Source organism: Plectropomus leopardus, chromosome 21, assembly GCF_008729295.1.
Source record: "Plectropomus leopardus isolate mb chromosome 21, YSFRI_Pleo_2.0, whole genome shotgun sequence".
In the NCBI taxonomy this organism is placed as follows: Eukaryota; Metazoa; Chordata; class Actinopteri; order Perciformes; family Serranidae; genus Plectropomus; species Plectropomus leopardus.
The window spans coordinates 2,772,600-2,797,047 of record NC_056483.1 but is presented as its reverse complement, the minus strand read 5'-3'; positions in this window follow the sequence as shown (position 1 = coordinate 2,797,047).

Below are 24,448 nucleotides of genomic sequence, written 5' to 3'. Positions count from 1 at the left end.
CAACAATGATTGGCTGCCCCCACTGCAATAACCCTGAGGACCCCTCATATTTCTCATTTTTATTTAATTTTTTTTAAATGAAAAATCCTGCATAGTATGTCTTCCAGTAAATAGCAAGTAAGTAGGTCTGTAAGTCAAAGTGTCAAGCACCAAATAACACCCTGCCTGCATATGGAATCACAAGGCACTAAAAACATATGAGAGCAAAAGAGCAAATATAATACACCTCCATGCATGTCAAACAATGTCACAACAGATATAAGCATAATCCTGCTCTATAATCCTGCTATAAAACATAATTTAGGCACTGACTGTGCATCTAACACATCAAGAACATAAAGCTCCCTACTATGCTGTTTGAGGGCATTTAACACAAACTGAGCGAGGTGAAACTCTTTGTCTCTAAAACGCTACTGAAGTCTATATTCATTGGACATTAAAAAAAATATATCAGGACATTCTGTAGACACTTAGATGGAAGATTTTCAATTGTTGGACAAATCTCAAATAATGCATTGCAATCTTGAAACACGTAAAAAAAACGAAGCAAATAATTCTTGCCCAATAAGCTGGAAAAAAAAGGCATTTTCATTCCAGTGATTTCTTTTATGTCAATATCAGGCCACTTCACTCATTTCAAGACTCCAATCGATCCACAGGAACTCTTTACACAAGTTCAATTGCCTTAGAAACAAGTGACACTCACCACCTGTGTTCAGGAGGTTTCAAGACAAGAGAAAATGACTTGTTAAAAAGAGTTGTTTCTGCATCGCACCTTCAGTGTGGCAGCCTTTCATTTCTCATGTTCATAAATTCACTTATGCCGTGGTGCTTTTTTGGCTCAGTGCAGGGCAGATTATGATAAAATTAGGTCACATACACATACTGTAACTGCTGCTGTTTGTTGTTTGCTGCACTCTGCCACATTTTTCAGGGGCTAGAACGAGTTCTGAAAATGCCCCTGTGGGTCCTTTTTAATCTTTAAAAAGAGTAGACTGATAGCTGACAAGCACAGATGCTGTCAAAAGTCTCTGACCTGATACCAAACTGCTGCTGCTACGCTACAGCTGGCAGTATTGCTGACATACTGTGCTGATACTGGATAATGACTTTTCTCATGTGGAGAAAAGAAATCTCGGAAGTAGTTATTAGATTCAGAGCTAATTTAGGATTTGAGGCAATTTAAACGAAGACTTTATCTCACCAGTGCAGCATTTGAGATGTCAGTGGTGTATGTACAATCATCCTATGCTGTCAGGGCCTATCATGACAGCTTTTATGTGTGTTAGACAGGGTTAAGTACCACATGCTCACCCTCTTCTTCTTTTTCAGCATATAAAAATAAATGCATGCATGTTCTTTTTAGTGAGTAGTTGAATGTAGAGCACTTCTTTTTTTGAGCAATGTGTGCATGCATGCTTTTATGGGCCCACATAGGAATCTTACATCTGCATGTAATGTTACTGAGATGCTTAAAACTCTGCAGATATATCACAGGCATAGATTTTGGGTGTGATGCAGGAGACATGTCCCTTTTAATATTCAAAACATGCATTTGGACCTCCCAATAAAAACATGGAAGCAGCAGAGGACTTTTATTTTGACAAAATTAAATTTACATTTACACCATAAATTGATGCAGAAAATGCATACACTGGTGTATAAAAAAATCACAAGAGTGAATGAAATTAAGTTTTTGATACTTACAACTTTCTTGCGAGGGACCCCCAAACCCATTGTTTCATATGAGTCCCCTCCATAATGTTGACACAAAACCTTTGCAGTTGAAAATTACTGTATATCTACGATATGAATCACCCATTTCATTCCTAAGTCATAAAATACAGCCACTATGTCTAAGATACTGACCCCAAATGCTACTTTTCATGGCAGTATTATACGCCATTAGCTGGGGTCAGTTTGCAAAGCGGCCAGACAGAAACTCACCTCTGATACGCTGCTGGTCGGGTGGATGGCATCTGCCATGGCCATATGTGAATATGCCACATGGATAGTTGATAACATGTCATTGGGGCCATATAATACAGTGGTGGTGGGCATAAGAATGAAACACTAGTAACAACGTAACATAAGGAGTACAAGGGTCCTTAAAGGGTGCAAGGGGTCGCAGACTTTAACCCTGGAGCCTGGCGTTTGCTTCCCATATGAATGTAGAGCCAAATCATGATGGGTTTTTTTTTTTTTCCTAACCTTCTAATGTACTTCTGTCGCCTAAACATGACCACCCCTGCGTTTGTAGCCTAATCCTGACCATGTGCTTTTGTGCTGTTGATGTGTAATTCGAAACCATGTGCTTTTGTTGGCAACCCAGTGTTAGTTGCAGCATCCCAGAATGTCACCGCTATGCATCGCAGGTGGCTACCTAAAGTGTAATATGAAGACGTGTAAGTCCACTGATAAAGCAAGCATGACTTGGGTTAATAATGTGTTGGTATTTGGAACTGAGTGAACATCAAAAAAAGTTGATTTCGATTGCATCAAATGTTATAAGGCAAGTCTTTTTGCTGCAACTTTTTAGTGTTGGATTGGTCTTTCCTGACAGAAGGGTAATTGCATAGAAAACGTATTCAACTCACTTGCATGTGCTTTATCATATGTCACTATAATTACCTGCAAATTATATGTTTATATAATGTTAACATGCACAATACAGCACCATCACAAACCTCTAAAGTGTGTGTATAGTTTTACTCTTTAATTAAATCCCAGATGAAATGGACTATTTTAACTCGGCACGTGACACACGTTAAGTGAGTGGAGTCCCCACAGAGGACTGCAGCAGTCATTTTCACACTGTAAAAAAACACAACAACACGACTTTGTGGCGCATGTGTTTATGGATGAGCCCAATCTGTCAATGTTTGAATGGTTTTTGTGAAATGTTAATGAAATACACTGGCGGAGATCAAAATATTTGCATCCTATTATGTCGACACACTTGAGACAACAACATTCCCCTCCCTCTCCTCCTCTCTGTGTGTATATATATAGATATATTACTCTCTCTTTTTGCTTTGTGTTTACCCCACAGCAGCTTAGTGAAGATATGAAGGATCTATTTTGCGGATCAATGATGGAAAAACAGTGCCACCACAGGGTAGTTTGGAAATGGCATTCACTCTTGGCACATTAGGGCATTGAAGCCTGTATAGTGAGTGTGAATTTCCCACCCACAGCGTTCATGCAGAACATCTCCCTGACTGTACCAGCCTCTTCCTCTCTGTGAAATCTATTTAAAAAAAAATCATCATCTTAATGGTGCCCATGTTCAAAAGGAAGAAGTGAGCCTGATCTTAGACACAACTGGCTTAAATGAAAATGAAAGTGGAGGGAAAAAATAGCATGCAAGAAAGAAAAGAGAATTGCCCTTTTAGAACTGAGCAATAAGTATCTTTGCAATACCTTATCACCTTCAGGCCACGCGAGGAGATTAGTATGGACTGGCTCAAGTCGGAGAAAGATAGCAGAATTTTGTATTTACCCATTAGACCCATTGATCAAAGTAAACACACTCTGAGAGATGCCCCATGTGGAATGAATCAATGGGGATCAATGGAATCTGACCAAACAGACTACAGCCTGTAAATATCAAAGGTCGATTTGCCTGGCCAGAAACGTATCAGCAGAATATTAAACAAGGTGAGTTTCATGAGCGACTTGTAAAAAAGTTGTTCACTTGTCACCAATAGAAATTCTAACTGTGTATTTTGGTTTAGAAAGGAATAACCTGATGTTGATTACTGTGCTGATGATTATAAACCCCTAAAATAGAAACAGGCGTATGAATCAGTGAGGCTCAGCTGGTGAAGGTGCATACCAAATAAAGGCAGCGTCTCGCCTGGAACTGCTTTGTTACACCTCCTCTCCCTCATCTATCCTCTATTTTCACATGCAGCCGACTAATGATGAAGAAATGCCATCAAAGTAATCTCTTAAAGGGCACTTCCACATGCACACTCAGAGGACTCGGTGCCAGGATGCTCCCAGGGGAGACGTTATTCTTTTTTTTGGGGGGGGGGGGCTTTAATACACATCCTCTTTGTAGCATAAAACATGGTTCCCAACCATGTTAGCTCAGCATCAAATTAGTTTCTTTATTTGGTAAGATTGCAGTTAAGGTCAGTGATCAGTAACGTGTTTGTCCTTACTGTAACACTTTGAGGTGACTCTGCAGCAGGTTGCTGAAAGTAAAGAGGCGTTTCAAGACTGTTTTTATAGAGTGTTATTCTAAAACTGACAGAGAATGAAAGAGTTTCTTTTTAATGCTGCTTCACATGTCAGATGACAGACATTTTGGCAGCTTTTCCATCTGAAGGAAATCTATTGTGCACAGAGTGAAGAGAGAAACAGGAGCACGACTCAAGTGATTGTATGGAAAAGAGAAAAAACACTCATTTGTCCTCCGCTGACCAAATATAATTACTGTGTTCTATTTCAATTTTGCAGTACAAATGTGAGAAAACACATCTTGTAGTGCTCTGACATTTTAATTGCCTCTGAGATTTCTACGCTACTTCAAGGCATTTGACTTTTCAAACTACAAATATCTAATCATGATCTTATTTGAACTTTTATGCCAAGCAGACCGGTTTGTGACATGAGCAAAAGAAGAAAAAAGACCATTTGACCACACGGCTCAGCAACCATTGTGCTTATTGTATTCCCAGGTAGCAGCTGGCTAATCACACGTATCTGCTGGAGGCATTTAATCAACAGCTATATGGAAAGTGCGACAATAGAATCCTGTTAGCTCTGAAACCCAGATGCAGGCCATCCGTTGCTAATAGCCCTATTCAAACAAGAGCAGCATTATGTTTAATATTAATGAATTACGCCTCAGCCTCGCTGTTTCATGATTTCATTCGCATAATGAAATTTCCCGAACCTCTTGTAGCCTGGATGCAATTGTGTAAGGTCAGGATTTTATAATTTATCAATGTCTGATTAAGCAAAGCAGAATGCATTTTGTGATAAAAAAATAAATAAATAAATAAAAATAAAAAATAAGTTGTTCTGTGCATTCTACAAGTCATCCTAAGTGCATGACAAATGGAACATTTTCTCTCCAAATAAAGTCCATGTGACTAATATGAGTGTGCTCTATGATCTGCCACCTTTTTAAGAGCTTATGGTCTGGTTAAGTTTAACAATTCCAAGTACAGATTTATGCTTTGGGGAAGATTGTGCTCATAGTTAGAAGAAATCAATGATTTCTAGTAAATGTCATGTAAACTTAAAACTCCAGTCCTAAAGCTTTGTATTTCTTTGCAGCCCTTTCTCACTACCAGCAGATCTCTAAATGCATTTGGTCTTTTTCAATACCGCCACTCTGTCAGTGCATGGAAGCATCAGACACCAACACAAAGAGGCATCCTTTGCAGCAATACAAAACACATATCTAGCAGTTTGTAACATCACTGGCACTGACCGCAACATAAAGAGCAAAAATGTTCATATAGGGTGGGTGGGATGCGGATGGGTAAAACAAACTCCGGACTGTCACCTGGGAGTCCAGTGTTTGTTTCCCATGTTATACAAAAAGTCTGTGGTTATTTCAATAACAGTGTAGTGTGCTAGTATGTGTATCATGCTATGTTACTGATGCATGTGACATGACATGAAGTTTTTTTTTCTAAATCTGACGAATTTAACCAAAGTCCAAACACAGATGGGTGACATCATGGTAGCTACAGCCTTTATTTATATGGTCCATGTATGCATGTAAAAAGCAGAAAAAGTACATTTTCTGTGAATTTTGAAGAGACACAATGCATGTAACAAGTGTCAGTTGACATGCTGTGTCTGAAATTTGAAAATTGATGCAGGAGGGTCCCTAAGGTGTCATATTTTGACATGTAGGTCCACTGATAAAGCAGCAGTATTTAACAAATTAGGTTGCATTGGTCTTTGATAGCCTTGGAGTAATGCACATGTACATGCATCTGCAGATAAAAGCAAAAACTGATATTATAAGTAATTTTGGCTAAAACAAGCCCAGCTCTTTAAAGTGTTTTTCTTTCTCATTTTGTCGCTGTTACTTAAATGTGCATTTCCAGTTATTGTCCACACTGAAAGAACCGGCTAATTTCATGTAACCACACATCAATCAACTCGAGAGCTCAGACTGCTGAAGCTAAAAATATTTATCAGGATTTGTAATTACAGCCTGTTTTCGTTAATGCAGTGTGGCTAAAATAACACATGAAATGGTGTTAATTCAGATTAAGCTTCCACATCCACAAGGTCCAACTTTGGCATCAGCTGCATTAGAGAAAAACAACACAAAAAAAATTGGAGACAGCTACTCGCACTGGTTGACTGACAGGTGATCACTTGGCAGTGCAGCCTTTGTTGGCTATGTCGCTGAAAATCTGCCCAGTGCAGTACATATCAAAAATACATTTTTATTCCATTTTTTCAAGTGCTGAATGAAAACATTGCCAACCTCAAAGGTTAATAAGCCAGTGCAACATTTTTTCCCACTAAGCACCTAGTGTCACATCATCATCATCATCTATCAGCAAGCATGAGAACCTCAGCCTTTTACAACATAGTTTACCAGCAGTGAAACTGTATTCTAGTGATCATGGGCACAAAAAAAAGGAAATTAAAGTGTTTGCTTTATATGTAAAACTAATATGCAAAAGAATCAAGATCAGTTACAGTGTATGATTGGTTAATTCTGCTTCTCTTGGGCTGCTTTACACATTCAGCATTTTTAGTAAAATTTTAGTTACTTTTTACCGACTCACTCAACTGCTAAACTTCAACAGTATCCGACTCCAAAGTAGCCCTTTTTGAAATCCAGCAGTGTTGACAGTCTTGCGTCAGACTTCGGCATCAGCGCACCTCAACACTCTCTCATGTACCAGCACATCAACAGCCAGTCTCACTGAGATATTACACCTTCATTGTCTCTCCCTCTTTTCCTTTTTATCCACTCTCTCTCCAGCGTCCTGCTCTACACCTGCTGCATTTTAAAACAGAAACACCAAAAATAAAGGTATGCCACATTATATCAAATCAATTCGCTTCCCTCAGGCGGGGGTCGTGTATCAATCTGTGGCCACATATTGCTCTGTGTGTATTGTGTGAGTGAGGCAGAGGCAGAAACATGCAGGTCAGTTCCTTTCAAAATAAAGGCTAAGATATTTTCAGCTTGAAAGCATTGATTCTTGCTCAAGTTTTATGATTTTAAGACAAATTAAACGGTAATGGTATGTCATTTAACACCCAGAATCCTCTTCAGTTTTACCCAAATTTACATTTAGTGGCATATTTTGTTTAAAATCAACCATAATCTGCAGTGAGCACCAGAAAGATGAAAAACAATGACTAGGCACCTTTTTTAGACTATTTAAATTTACATGCATAGGCATGCTGCACATCAAAAGTGGGAACCAAGATACACCTTTTTCAAGTACAAGCACACATATGTGATCAAAAGAGTATATATAATGCAGACACAGCATATAACTCAATCATCAAACCACACTGTGAAGCCTCATCCCGCAACAGGATGCACCTCAAAAAATAAAACAGTGGGGCTGCATCCTGATTGTATGCTTCTGACTGGCAAAGCAACACAGTCCACTTTCCTTTGAGCTCCACCAAGAGTCCAGTGATTGAACTCACATGATAAGCTTCACTGTTCCCCTTTATGAGTGGATAAAGGTAGAGCAGCCCGCAGAATGGTTGAACGGTGTGAGTGTGTGTGTGTGGGGATGGCAGGATTAGTGACTCGCATGGGGACATTAAACTTTATTGCATGCCAACGACTAACGCTCCAGCAATTTCTAATGTACCCCCTGATGTGTTACGGCAGACTTTTTAAAATTTTTTGGCTGATACACTCAGCTACCATAGCAACAGTATTCCCAAGCTCCAAAAATCATCTAAAAAAAAGGTAAATTATGCAGTAAATTAGGAATCAGCCACAAGATTTTAAAAGATGCATGCAGTCATCATATATTTCACACACCAGAAACTCTGAATCTCATGAAAGAAAAGTAGCACTTTGTTTTTGCTCTCACCTTACCTATGCAGCCTTACGTAGAGTTCCAGATGGGCGGTTTACAGACGACTGATACTTCAGGTTGTGGATGCTGTGCTGGAGTGCACACAGCAGTGAGTAGCAGCAGTAAAAGCAGTGGGAGGAAGGAGACAGGAGGGGGGGGGCTGAAAAAAAAAGGGAGGAGGACGCAAATGCTGAATTATGGATGTGGAGAGGAAGAGAGAGTGAGAGGGATTCCTCTGCCGCTCTTACTCCCTAGATCGCAGAGCGTGAATCATCTTCTGCATGGATCAAATGGCACAGTCCACTGAAGGGCTGGGTCGGCGCAGTGAACAGAACAGAGGGTATCTGCCGGGGCTGGGAGGGGATGTAATGGGGGGAGGGGGGGGGAGTTATGCTATATGAGAGGCAGCACAGAGCAGGGGTGGTTCAGATAGTATGGGGAAACACTCAAACACGCCTGCTGAACAGTTTTTCCGCCTCTCTCTCTGATCCTCTTTTACTACAAATGCGCGCACATACAGATTCAGTCTTAGTCTGTCTAATCAGATTATACTCTGACTGTAGCAAACAGTACTCTATTTGACCAGGTAATCAATAGCTGGGGTTATTCATGGCAACTGCTTTCAATATCCAACTCCTACAACAATTTATTCTTTACTTTTTCTTTACTCATTTTTTCCAACATAGTTTCGCACAAGTTCTTTCTCAAGTCCTGTTTATATTATCATTTTATTCTTATCATTTATTATTATTGCTAAAATCTTAGCTGATCAAGTTTGTTTCAACAGTTTTAACAGTTTTCCAAAATGTGGTAGTGTTTTTGATTTCTTTAAACTGACATGGCTTAATTTGGTCCTATGCATCACACTGCAGCACCTGAATCTTCCATGGATGACCTTAGCTGACCACAGCTGCCCTGCACCTTCCTGATTGTTGCTCAGCTGCTTCTGATTCCCCTTCACCATTTAAGGTGGGGTTTAAAGCTTTCCTTTGTTTCAGTTTGTTTGAGTTCCCTGCAGTTGACAACCATTTTCTGTCTTCTCACTTCACCGAACGCCTTTTTCTTGTCAGATTTCATTTCTTGCCTTCTATGTTCCTTTAAGTCTTCTAAAATCTAGTCTTGCAGTGTGGTCACACCAGCATTTAGGATTTGAATCATTATACTTTGCCTCTTTTATAAAGCGCTTCTCACATGTGGTCCTTGTGAACAGAAGGGTCACTTAAGGGTAGAAAAACAATCATAAACACAACTGACATGATCACTTTATCAAGCTAATAGGCACAACGTGTCTATTAACACATTCATCGGTCAAAGAGTAACATAAGCATTCATTCTTAGTTGTTTCTAATCACCCAAAGAATTATAATCCATTATTCTCTCATTTTTATCTCCGTTTTGGTTTTCACTAAATACTCAAGGAAAAATGTCAGCAGCCAAGTTGCTAACTTTGTCTGTCTGCTGTTTGGTGCCAAAAAAGTGAACCAAAACAGTGAAGTTGTGGCTCTTAAACCAGACCAATGAGTGAAAAGATGCAATATTGTCCGTAGAGCTGCGGGGAACTGAAGAGTTTAGTGATCATTCTCTGTTGGTTTATCATTAAAAGAGACCCCTTTTAACATCACATATATCCATTTTACCCATTGTTAATAGGAAAATATTGATTACTGCAGTATTAAACTGGCAGGCTATTAAATTCACAACCCAATTGCCAGAATTACAGTTGGTACATTTCTGAAAACCATGAGTATATAACAGTTTTGTTAATTATGTAGCGACACTTTACTTCTCCTTGCATTTCAACACTGCTGTTTATTGTGTGGCTATGTTTATGCACAAAAACCACTTGGTTATAGTTCAATAAAGCCTTTGCTTAAAATGTGTGCTTTTGGTGGTACATTTGCCGCTGGAAATACCCACTCAAACCCATGTCCCATTAAGAAAAACATTAATTTTTGATGTCATATTCATAGCTGAAAATGCCAATAATGTCTTGCTAAAAAAATTTGCCCCATGAAATGGTGCTAATGTCTTGCCAAAAACCTACCTGCTTATGGTGCCACAGCCACAGTTAGAAATGCTGCTGTCTTGCTAAAAGACACCTACTTTTGGTGGTACAATCAATGCTGAAAATGCACCCAGTTTGGTGGCAGAATCTCAGTTATTAATACTACAGGTGTCTTGCTGAAAAAAATTTGCCATTTCACACTCTGGTATGGTCTGTGTTCTTTGGTTTATCCTCCTCCTCTGTTTGTCAGTCTATATCTGATAAATATATGGCATCTCTAAACAATCTATGGTAGACTTCCAGTTAAACCTCCTCAAATATCATCTGGCTCTGTCTGTGTCTACAATCCCCAACACTGCCTGGATTTAGAGGTCCTTGAGACAGATTTCCCTTTGGTACAGCAGCATCTGTGGCAACTCATCACCACAAAATCCAAGATAAAGCACATCCCCACTACTGCACAATGCAGACGGGCGCTTATGTGGTTTGCAACTTGAAGCCGCTCTCATCTTCCATTTCGCTGTGCGTTACACTGCATTGCATTATCACACAGCTTTCCTGCCTGCATTGTGCTCACTGTGAAAGCTATAACATACAGTAGAATAAAATCAGCTGGTTCAAGCGATCATTTCCTGCATTGATTGAATGTCTCAACAAACTCTACAATGCATTAAAGCAGTGCATTGTGAGGGTTACAGCTCTCTGTCTTCCATCTCAGAGCAATATTCAGTTCTCAGAGTGCAATATTTTATGGGTGATGGACAAGTGATTGCTGGGAAGTGCTGTGCAAGGACACCACAGCAATGGCACAAAAAATTGTGATTGTTTGACCACTTGAATTCTGGGATTTTTTTGGGCTTTTGTATAACCAAAGATTGTTACTGTGACTCAACTGGACACTTTCATCGGCACACTTATGTAGTACACTCCGTACACTTTGTTCTTTGCTCACTTGACACCTACTCTATTTACTTTTTAATTGTATTAAAGAAATTAATCTGCTTTCATGGCACGTTTGTATAACTTCATGCTCACACCTAATGGTTGCGTGCTGTATCACCAGCTGATCTAGGGCCAGTGTGTAGGATTTTAGGGGGTTTATATTGTTAGAAATGGTATATACTATATATGTTTTTTTAACTGCATAATCACATTAAAATTAAGAATACTTGTGTTTTTTTTTTTTTTTACCTCAAAATAAGTTGTTTAGTGAGCTCTTATCTATGTCAAAGAGCCTTTGAGAGATGTTGATTTGTAATGTGAAGCTGTTTTATTCCACTTTTTTTTTTTTACCTGTTTTAAAAATCTGGTCAGTTTGTTTTATATAATTCGTTCCCCCTAAAAAACAAACGATGAACACTAACCGTGAGCAGATTCAGATTTAAATCTGCAGTCCTCAACACTAGAGCTATTAAATCCCCCCCGAATCTTACACATTGGACCTTAAATGATAATTGCATTGTTTCCCTAATATTTACAATTTGTCAAGCATCTGACAACATATCTAATTCTGAAATTTTTGGCAATGAAGATGATAATTTAACATTTACCTTACACCACAACACATGTAATGTCAGTGACTGATGATAATAGGTGCTAGCTTGCAAGCTAATGTTAGCATTCATGTTACTGTTTTCAGTACCAAATTATTACAGAATGAACTCATTAACGAACTGATGCCTTTTATCCATGATAGTTTGGTGTTAGTGAGAGACGTATATTTGCACAATGCCTCAGTCTTCACTACAGTAGTTGGCCAACATTTTATACAAGTTTATTTGTGGCCCCATCTCTTTTTACTCTGTGGGCAAGATGGCAACAAATAGGGATGAAAAGTGTCCAATGTTCCACACACAACTGCCTTCATGAGTGCACCAACTGGGTTTTAAAAGTACATTGCATTTTGCAAAATTTCCCAGTGGGAATACACTTATGCACTGAAAATAGCAAGTACAGAGGTATGCAATTATACATATATATATATATATATTCTTTCAAACCTTTCATACCTCTCCTTTACCTTCCACATACCTCTCATTGCCATAATGATTATCTTGATCATCTGAGATCGTTCCTCTGCGTTACTTGTGGCAAAAGTCACAAATCCAGGGCACATTTTCTAAGCTTTAAATGACTTTCCTGTTATTTACCATGAGAAGGAGGTGACTGAGCTGATTGCATTTGAAGAGATAGTAGGACACGTGTGCCTATTGAATACCAATAAGCTGAAACAGTCGGCCTCTATCCTTGCCGCACCATTCCAGCAGAAGCCATTGAGGTAAACTGGCTCAATCTTTATCTCAATCTATATGATCAACTGTGATGCCTCTTCAAGTGTACATCATTGACGGCACTGAGGAGCATTTGTCTACCTCTGAGCATGCCCTCGGCTCTGAGATTGAGCTTTACACCTGTGTTTTTATCCCTGTTAGGTTTCTGCCTTGTTGAACCTATCCTCAGATTCTCCTGTGCCACACACCGCAGCTCCTTCCCCTATCAATGTCAGGCTGTCAGTGGAGGAGGGAGTCGGCCACGGCTCCTCTGCTGCTAGGCCCAGCCATGCGTCTGTAATCATTCTGGCTGTTGCATTGCTGATTGGTGCTCCTGTGTCGGGCCCTGCTGTAGGTGAGTGATCAGCCGTTCTCTGGGATACACAAGTCTGCCGTTGATCAATTGCCCCATTAATCCAGCAGCAGAATGGATAATGCACAGCTAGCAGGGATACACACTCCAGCCCGGTGACACAGGCACGTGTTCTAGCTTTGCAGCACTTGTAAAACAACCCCTGAGGTTGTTTTAGGAAAAAAAGGAAGTCTCACACCAATGATGTTCTCTCTGTACATTTGCATAATGCGGTACCTATGTTTGAGCCGGAAATTGCATCGCACAGCTCTCACTCTGATGATCCACTGGCTTGTCGAGGTTGAAGATGACAAACATTTAATCCATCTGGGAGAAACTGAACTTAGAACCAAATTAATTTTCACAAAGGTTTTGAAATGTCAAAACAAAGCCTGCAATTACCAACAGCCACTTCAGCTGTTTTGTCTGTTTCGACAAAGGAGACATAAGAGGTATAAGATAATGTACAGTTTTAGGCTGAGAATTATTCTTCCCTTTATCTACAATAAGTAGCAAGGTGGCTTGGTTCTTGGTCTGACTAGACTGCAGCTGGTATACTGGTTTCATGCATACGGATTAACAGTTTACAGACTTTCTCTTGATTCTCACATCTGTAGGACAGAAATGTTCTGTGTTGAGTGCATAGCTCAGATTGTCTGCCCAGCCCATTCTCACTACAAACTCGTCAAATAACACCTCTCTGTTAATGCTTTTGGCATAAAAGCTTGATGCCGAAAGCCACCTTCCGCGTCCAATCAGAATGCAGCTGAACAGCGTCAGATGAGAACGTGCCTGCACAGAACCGGTGGCATCACTGTACACTGGCATACAGCCGGATGGCACAAGGCATGTCCACATGTAATGCGCAACGTAACTTAATATAAGGAGTGGAAATGCCTTTTTTGCCTAAACCTAATCATCTGTGACTTGTTCGCCCAATTCCAACCATTGTGACAGTCCTGCTGTGTAAACATAAGTACCATGCTGCATCATCCCACCATGAGTATTTGTTGACATCACTGTAACAGCATCCCAGAGCATAAACAGATGACACAGAAGGTGTGTTACATAAAGCAAGTAGGCCTTTATGCCTGCAGCTAATGTTTCTGACTTCTCTCTGAGGCATATGCAATCGCCCCACCAACTGATTTGACTTGATCCCATTTTTTTTAAAAAGGCCCCTAGAGCACATAGTATAGTAGGTTCCCCCAAAAGCCATGCTATACTTTGTACACTGCCTCCATGGACATGTCAGTCAAATAATATATTGTTTCTGACTAACAGTACACAAGCTGCAAGGTAAAGTGTATTAGACTACACTAAACCAACACAGCTTCTCAAAGGTGAGTCTAACCATGGCTCGAACTGTTTTTTTGTGAATGAGAAATTAAACAAGGTATCTGTTGTCTATGGTAAGAGGCCATTTGAGTGCAATAATACACACCAAGCAGTGTAAAAAAAACAAAAGACTAGGTAGAAGTCTTTGTTTCTCCTTTGCTTTATCATATGTTTTAATGGGATTAATTCTGATTGTGCTACTTGTCACTCAAAGATGAAAAAAATCTGTAAACATTTACAAATAAAGAAAGAGCCTTTATTTTCTACAGCATGTTTGATCAATCAAATCTATTTCCCTTGCTTTCTTCATTGATCCAAAATAATATAATCATGAATCCTGTGATATAATAATAATGCCAGTGACTTGTTTTGAAATGATTTTTCACTCTGTGTCTCCTCGTAATGAAATAAAGATATCACATCTTACTGTGAAGCTGTGCCAGTCATCAATATGGGTTGTGAGCTGACTGACATTTGCTTTGCAAAAGTCTGGCTACCAACTGTGCACAACTTCTGGAGTGGGTTACATTTCTATAGCAACACTAATGCACTGTTACTGCAATCGCTGGGAGCATGCGAGTCTGTCTGCACTGGGAAATTTTAAACATCTGATTCAAATAAATACAGATTCTTCCACAGTGAAGTTTAGATGTAGCTACTCAACTCAATTACTGTAACTAATCAATAATCACTCCCCCACCTCCAACTAGTTTAGAATGCAGCAGTGAGGCTTTTCACTGGTTTTAACAGAGGACATCACATCGCCCCCATCCCGAGGTGGTCGTGTTTTTGACATCAATAACCCTCGGCTTTGGAACAACCTGCCCAAGAAAATAAGGCTGCGGGATCAGTGACTTCTTTTAAATCACCTTTAAAACTCATCTATAGACTTTTTATGTGATGTTGTCTATTTTAATTTGTCAATTTAAATTTACCTATTTTTTTTCTTTTAGTTTAGCTTTTATTAATTAACTTTTACTCTGTCTTGGTCGTGTTTAAATCTTTTATTAATAATATATTTTCTGTGTGTACTGCTTTTATTCTTTGAATTGTAATTACTCTTATTAGAAAGGGTTGTTTTTTGTTTTGTAATTATTTCTCTCTTTTTTAATTCTACTTTTTTGGCTCTTATTGTTTTGTTGCTTCTGCTTTGACTTGTTTGTCAAGGCACTTTGTAAACTCTGTTTCTAAAGGTGCTGTGTAAATAAAATTCTTATTTATTATATTAATGTATTATAGAGCTCTTTTTATTGCCTTTAACAGCTTTTTATGTATATACTGACCCTCTACCCCTCTCTGTGTCACTCATGATTTGATGATTTATTCATAGCCAGCCATGTTAACATGTATATTCTGTTCCCACAGCAATAAATCTGCAAGCAACATAATCATGCATTTAAATGTAATGTTGGCAGGAAAAACAACAACCAACTTGCTCATAGGTTTAAAAGAAATGTTCACCTCCGCAGCTATATTAAGATAAAAGATAAGACTTGAATCAAGCGACTTTCTCAGTTCATATATTCACTCTTTGCCTTGTTCGAAGTTCCTCAGAGTTTCTCCTCCTCATTTATTTTGGTGCCTCAGTGATCTAAAATTAAGGGCCGCAATTCAGCACTTCCAGTGCAGAGTCACTGTTTTGAATATTATTCTGTTTCTATTTATGACTCACTTTCTTGTTCTTAGAGGCTGTCTCATTTCAGTTTAAAAAAATACCAATGCCATACCATATTGTTAATACCACCATACCAGTTTACGGTTTTGCTTGTAAGTATACAAGAAATGTTTGTATTTTAATATCCTTTTATGACAGGAGGTGATAAAAACTGACTTTGGAACCCATATTTAGGTTTTAATTTTGGAAACTCAAAATATGAACATAAAAAAAGCCAATATTATTGTCTAAGATTAATAAGTACTTAGAAATACCAAATACTAATAACAAATACATATTTTTTTAAAAAAAATGACTAGAAATACTAATTTATCTATTTATGAATGAAGCTTCCACAATGTTTGTCTACAGTGTTTTCTATTGTGGTTGCTCCACAATAAACTTATATTACTGGACAACATGTTCATAAAACTCACTCACTCACTCACTCACTCACTCAAAACACCAATTTGATTTAGTCTGCATGGTGACATCCTTGAGTGTTTAATTTTAAACACCTCAGTATGAAACACCTTGAATGACAAAGCCCAGTAAGAACTTCTATGTTGTGTGGAATTGGAAATTAGTAAGAGAGTTTCTACTTACAGTGAATAGTTAGAGCTGCTGACATTGAACTTAATGTCGATTCCACTCAACTGAGTAAATGCAGACAAAAATGTGGCAATAATGCTTGGCACAGTACTGTAAGTCCTGCTTGCAGTCACGAACTTTTGATGTGTTGCTTGTATGGCACCTCACTGTTTTGAGAACACTGTCTTATCCGATAAACAAAAGCAACAAATGCCTTATCAGTCTGTTGGGTCAGCAGTCTAATAATGTACTGCATATCATAATAACACCACATTAATACCCTGTGTTGCTGTCTGTCTCACCAGTTTAAGATATCAGATAAGGCAAAATGCTACATAAAAATAAAACACTGATTTTGTGGCACTATCTCCAAAAGAAACACAGCTACGAGTAATTATACCATTTGGTTGCTAAAAAGCTGCTGGAAACATAGCTATGACTCACAAAAAAACAATCTGTTTTGTTATTTGTTGGTCTCGAACTACATCTTTTTAGTTTGTGTTGCATGTCTTTGTGGTAACATTGATTAAAAAAAAAACACAAATGAGTATCAAAAAACACATTTACTGTCTCTTTGTAGTTCCTCTGTATCTTTTAATAGTTGTTTATGTCTCTTTTATATAGATTTGTGTCTCTTTTGAGACATTTGTGTTTCTTTTGCATGTCTTTGTTGTTGTTTTGTGTCTCTTCAAATGTCTCTTTTGGGGTATATTTGTGTCTTATTTGGTGCTTTTGTGTTTTTTGCAGTCATTTTGTGTCTCTTTGGATTTGATTTAAATCTTTTTGTGCCTTATTTGTGTCTCTTTGTCTTCATTTTGACTTTTGACTTTGACGCAAATACATGTTCATGCAGGTGCCTGGGGAGGGTAAGGGGGGCTAACATTACCATTACCATCCATATCCCTAATCCTAACCCAAACACAATGTAGCTTCACAAACACATACGGTTCATCTACATAAAACATAACGGGCATTCAAATAAGTGTTTTAAATGACTTGTTAAAACTCAACCAAAAGTAGGTTGATGGCAATAATGTTATCATCCATAAACAACAATATGCACTGGAAATGTTTTTACTTTCAGGCTGCCCAAATATAAAACTACATTAAAAGTTGTTAACTAAGATCCTTGTGAATCCATGTTTGTTTACAAGCACTGTTTCCCTTGTAATTGGGACATGTGATCCTTAATGAATTAGATACAAAGATGCAAATTTTGTAATAACACACACAAAAAAATAATCAAGTCCCTGATTTACACTTCAATGGGAAAACACATTTTATTTATACACTTCACAACCTCTCACCTGATAAATGCTTTTTGTTTCCAAATTACACTCCCTTGTGAGTCGCTACTGTTACATCCCCGCAGAGCTGACTCGCAAATATCCAGGAGGAACTGACGAGTCACGTCTCAATCATTAATTAAGAAGATAAAGCTGAGCAATGCACTCGCTCATTAGCTGCAGAGTGACTGGGTGTGTTGTGTATTCTGCCTGCCGCCGCTCACTCCCTGGACAATTTCAAGGTCACTGTCTGTACTCGCTCTGCTCTGTTAGCAACATTTTGTGTACTGCTTGTATTCCATCAGGCATGCGACCACCTTGTTCTACAAAATTAGCCAGTCATTACAGGGCAGTTTAAGCATAATGACAAAAATATGGCACACTTTTTAGGAGGGTATTGAGGTTGCCATGCACAGTAAATTATCCATCTCTTTCACTTAAGCTTCATTGCTCTTCTCGGTATTGACAGGACGTTACGCTTACACTGAACTGCACTAATACTACAAAATACAACCTAAATTGCTTTTTGTATATCTCCATCTTTAAAGTTACTCACTCTACTCAGTACACTGAATGGGTCTGACACAAATATATGAATCTACACAAGGCAAAGAAATGGTAAGTAAAAATGGAGCATTGCACTCTCCTATAAGCCATCATCCTGTCTCCCAGCAACCCTGTCTCCTAGATATTGTGATTATATACAACCAATTTGAAACGGCATATATGTTTCAAGGGAAATGTAATGCAAAGGAAATTACTTTTTTTTAAAAATAATGAACTGCTACTAATCAAAGCAAGCTGCAATTCACTTGCTGCAGTGCATGTTTTGAATTTGCATCTTGTGTCCTTTCGGCTCCCAAAAGGTCCGCCGATCCAGTGCAACAACTTGATCCGGGATAGGAGTTAACCATGTCTCTGTGAAGATGTGCGCAGAGCAGTCTCTGATATGGCAAGACTGTACAAGAATTTAAAAAAAAAAAAATAAAACCTAACTAGTAAGTTGATTCAATTTATTGATCTCAGCATGACCATGTGTAAAATAGCCCCTGTAACCTAGTTATGGTGGATAGTTTGTAACTATGGCAAAATATGGGTGTGCAGTTCATATATATTTATATCTATGTACAGCTCTCTCTTTAGCTTTTTTTTGTTTTGTTTTTGGACAAATACTTTATATTCCAACCCTACTCTATTCATCATCAAGGCAGTGATTATGTCTTCACCACAATGTAAACACAAATGCAATTTAGTATTATACAAACATAATTTCTAGGACACAGGGTTGACCTCAGTCACCTACAATGACTGAGACCAATCAGTGGCATCAGGACCTGCCTCTTTGCTCTCCCCTCTCCTCCATTTATGACCCTTTGTGAAAAGCATAAGCCCCTCCACTCCGAATGCAGTTTTCCCTGCAGAATCATCCGACACTACACCTGCACCTAATTGAGGTTTTCTAAATCCCTTCCTCCTTACCTTTGGCTCAATCATGCCAAGATTGTATCATCCATAAACATTGTGGCTTGTGTGTGTGTGTGTGTGTGTGTGTGTGTGTGTGTGTGTGTGTGTGTTTGTGTTTGTGAGTGTGCATGTCCTGAATAGCTTCAGGAATGTGCCTCTATTTCTCCACAACTTTGAGATTACAACTAAATGTAAAAATGAAAACCTGGGCAGGCTGCATCTGAACTTTTAGCTTCGTAGTTAATTGATTTTCATGACATTTTCATATAAATACATTTCTGTACTGTGTTTTTCCAGTCTTATCACCATACTCACCTCCATTCATGACTTAAAAGGTCAAAAAGTCACTACTGCTTCTTTTCCTCCATGACCCAGAAATTAATGGTGATATACTGCCACCACAGACTACCAGAGATGTGGGCAACATTTCACGGCCAACGATTGTTTTTACTCTGAACCAAACAAGTCAATTCCAAGTCAGGGGCTAACTTAGGGTTTCATCCCCAGGAAACATAAAAAAAATCAATAATTTCCAAGCAATCTATCTAATAACTAATTACTAATTGTTTTATTAATTCATGTAGAAAAAGAACTCTGTTTCTCCAAACAGCAACGGCCTCAATTTAGTGTAGAGCATCAGATTAGATATACAAACATAACCACGGTATTCACATTTTGCTTTGAGTAAGAACAAAGATTTGGCTTGGCTGGTAAGCTTTGCACACAGTGTCCCAAATGTTCTGCACTTGCCTTTACTCCCATCTGTCCTCATTTTACCTGCAGCCACAAAGGGTTTTCTTGTAATAAAAAGGTGAATTGGGTTATAAACATTAGCAATGAAAGTCAATGTGGTAGAACAGACAAACCACCAAGGAAACAAAAAACTTGAACAAAAACAAAAACACAACAGTCCCCAACAAATGCAATACAAAAGCATCAGAGCCATCACTAGTTATCAGTACCATTTCCTGAAGGATTTTCTTGATTTTATTTTACAGTTGGGCTGAAATGACTAATAATAGTGATCTTAGAATTCGCTTTATTTTTACCACATACAGACCAATGAGGGGCATCATGTATGTCATGGGTGCCTCCAGCCTGCACATCCTTAGGTCTTTTGGATTAGGTGACACACTTCTGCCCAAGAGATATAGTGAGTAACGTCTGACCCATTAGTCACCACAGAGAAGGATCAGAGCTCCGTCTCGGCTCTGGCTCACATTGGCCAGCAGAGACTCATCTGGCTCAAATGATAGCAAGGTGTGAGCTAGTGGATATTTCCTACTTCACCTGTAAGCCTTGTGCCTTCAGGAACAGGCAACTGGTAGCCCAAGGTCTGCATGTGTTCTTGCAAAAATGTAGATGACATGTTTTCATCCTATGTCATCACATATTGCCACTTTGGAGTGACTACACTTCACTTCCGCATCTACATGTTATGCTCTTGATCCTTCTGTGTTTGGTGTCCATGCTGGGATGCTGCTACTGTGATGTCAACAAAAGCACATGGTGGAATTACACTGCACGTGGTTATGTTTTGGTAACAATTGCATTGCAGATGGTAAGCAAACAATTGACTCCCACAAAGATGTTCAGGGTTTGTTCAATCCATCCATCGTCTCTCCCTCCAGCCCTTTAGGGACCTTCTTGCATCTTATATAACTTTGTTTCCGGCAGTGTTTCAACCTGACGACATCCAGCAGTGCATCATGCAGACACAACGGGTTATGTCAAGCCCCGTTCTCAACTGACGCTGCCTGTCTGCATAATATACTGCCATCACAGGTGCTGTCCAGCAACATGTCATAAGACTGTGACCAGTTCTGTGAAAGGTGGCTTTTGGCGATGGGACCTTATGCCAGGATCATTGCAAAAGTGGTGGTATTTGTTGACTTCTGAATGACAATGGGCTGGAATAAATGAGAGAAGGATTCATTTTGTCCTCATTTCAAAAGCATAGATGCCGTGAATACAAATATATTGGTTAGAAAACTGTGTGTTTGCCTTATGAGAATTGTGTATGAGGTGCAGACATTTTTACTGCATGTACTTTTGATAAATAGATTGTATAAAATTGGTTGTGTCAGACTTATTTATTTTGGTTCAGGTCCTTTTTGTCCCATAGACTTTCCTTATTTCCGCTCATGTCTTTGTACGACAGAGTCACATAAACAATTGCATATTTTTTTTAGGTTGATTTCCTCCAGCAGACAAGTCTTTGCCTCAGCTTTTTGCACTGAACCCACAATATGACAGCCTCTCTCCTGCTTAGGTGTGCTTGTTGGCCTGTTCCTGTCGTCTTGCAGGTTATTGGTGGGTGGGGCTGTCAAATCAGTACAACTGGGAGCACCTGAGCCCAGTGCACCTCAGGCACAATAAAAGCTGCGACAGTTGATTCAGGGAGGCTTTCTCCATGTGCTGCACTTGGTTTCTTTATCATTTTTACTCAGCACCATAAACTTACAACATTTCTGAGAAAATCCTAAGAATTGTAGTTACTTGATGCAGTTCTTCAAATTGTCACACCACTCACTGTGTAAAAACCACATGAATGCAGCTTGGGCTCTTTTCCTTTTTCGTAATTGCACTAATGCTAGATGTGGTGATTTGTTGAGTGACTTTCATGACTCTTGAAGCCTTAAAAGCTATTAAAATGTGATTGTGAATAAACTATGACTAATTTCAGTCTTGTAGAAGGATAACTTAGAGCACTTGCTTCATGTTCTGAGTCATCCAAAAAGCCTCTGAATCATTCTCACAATCATTTTATGTATATTGAGGCACTGTTCTGCCAACTACAGACTTAAGAGTTCCTGCTTAGTATTTTCTGTTGTAGGATGTGGCATCATTTGAAGGGTCACTGTTTTTTTTACAATTTAAAAATGTTATTTGCAGAGCTATGAGGGGAAAAATGTTGATTTAGCACAAGATTTGCAAACTGTAAATTCATGGTTACATCTGTTTGGTTTCATTCGAATCCAACAAAGCTTCTTTTTTATTCAGTTAGTATTTTCCTTGCTTGAAAATAGCAATTTAGTTGTAGTTGCTGTCTGGAAAATTACACACAGTTAACAAAGAGGAAAATAGCACAAAAACAGGCGCATCAATACTCAACAAATAATCTTTTGCTTGCGCATGTGTGTGTTTTATTTCAGTTTCTTGGCTGGTTTGAGCTCAGAGCCTCTGTAACTGGGAGCATCTGGCCACCATTACTAGTGCCCAGATGTCAGTGTTTTCTCCTCAATGTGCACTATGGCTCATGGCTTTTGTGCTGTGTTTTTGAGTTTGTTTACTCATGCTGGTAACTGCACTCCCACATTTCCGTGCCCACAGTAGTCTACTGACTTTTACACCTCATTGCATTCTTTATCCTTGCTTTCTTTAATTGTTTTGGACAAATCTGCATGAGTCTCCTCTCTTTGTTGTAGCCAAGGAAGCAGTCGTAGGAGCATGAGCTCTGGCAGACCAAAAGGATGTACAAAGAAGCAAGTTTAGTTGGTTAGCAGGGTATGTAGAACCAAAAGCCAGAGTTTACATTATAACAAAAGGTGGGGCTCTTTTATTCTGTCTAGATAACCATGGTAACATATAATGCAGACCTATCATCATCTGGGTTATTGAGGTTCATAGAGTTGAAATTGGCAAAAAGAAGCCTTTTACTCATCAACTCCTTTGGAAATGGAATCACTACAGTCAATAGTCAGTCTTCAAGTGGTACAGACTCTGTTATATATGAAAACATGACGTTGTGCATTGCTGTATGCATTGCAACGCAAAAGAAAAAAACAGAACATGCAGCGCTCAGTGCACAATAGATGCCTGATGCCTCATTGCTGCTCACGTTTTTAGTGTAAATATGCGGTGCTTCTATTGCAAAGAAATTTTTAAAAATATGCTGGCCTCAGGGAAAAGTCAGAAAATGTGCATTTGTCACATTAATTGTCACACTAGAAATATTGTTAGGCATTTAGAGTGCATTGAGTGACAGAGTAAATATATACAAATCCACACAATTGGTGTCCATATTCTTCAGGTGGAAATAGGCTACATGCAATTGTTCCATTTTTGTGTAGTAAAAGGGTCAAACAATGCACCAAACACCCCCATTTTATGAAAATGTGCACAGAGCTTGAGGAAGAAAGCCTGGGCTCACAAAGAAAGTTAACAACAACCATCGTGGTCCCTGCTATCTTGCACAAAAAAGATTGGCTCTGTTGAACTTGCTTTGTTCAACTGAGCCATTTACACAAGGCCACTATGTGTTTTAGGCCAATCAGATGGCTACTGGCTACCCAAAAATAAAGTGTATTTGAAATCACAAATCTGAAAAAAATGAATGTTTACAAATCATATGTTGGTTTTATCAAATAAAAAGCACAATAAATGATGTGTAAATAATCTCACAATGTTTAGTGCTTCCAGTTGATTTCCTTTCCTACCAGGTAGCTGATTATAGCTAATTGCATTCACCTTGCACCCCTGGAGTAAATCAGTCCGTGATCAGATGGCTGGAATGTAAACCAGCAGGTTGCTGGACCCATGTGGACCCAGAATTGCAATCACTTGCTTTTGATTCATTAGTTTACCTGATAAATGTGTTTCTCTGACAAAAACACATTTCCTTTTTTTTTTTGAAGACTTGGTGCATGCTCTATTTTGTGTATTCCCACTGGGTGGAAGTTGTTTTTGTGCTTCCTTTCAAAACTCCTTGGATTCTAGAAATAGTGCAAAATTAAATGTAAAAAAAGACATGGCCAGGGTAATTTTAAGTTTATAATGAGTGTTTTTCCCACAGAGCCAACACTGTTAACAAGTTGTCACTTACGCACCCAGTCAGTATTTCCTGGGAAGATCTAAAAACTGAGCTTTGGGAACTGAAATGCTTGTACTATACTACTAATGTGAGAATAGGACGGTACCTGAACATTCTGTCAATACATTTATTTGTTGTGAAAACAACTTCTTGTGAATAAAATCTGCAAAAGGGAACATGTACAGTATATGCTGTTTGACCCCGTTTCCTCATCTTTCTTTAAGATATCACCTGCACTGCATCACTTATGTGGCTGCACATAAAAGCAGAGGACAAACTAAAATAATATATTTACTGGAAAGCAATTCATTTTGCATTGCCATGACAGAAAAGTGCATGAATCACACACACCACTGGACCAAATCCATTGACTGAATATCAAGGTAATTGAAGTTTTTCTCTTTAACATGTTTGGCTTGTCATGTCTGCAAGACAAATAGCTGTTTTATTTATGCTTATATGTTTGCTGCCCACTGCATCATATGTTATATGTGACAGCAGGAATTACAACATGGGCAAATTCAAAATGTGAATTAAAGAAAAAAATATTCAAATTTGCAGAAGCTATTTTTGAGTTTATTGATACAGCAGCTTGTAACTGAGCAGGCTGTTCTCATAAACCGCTTTCCCACAAAA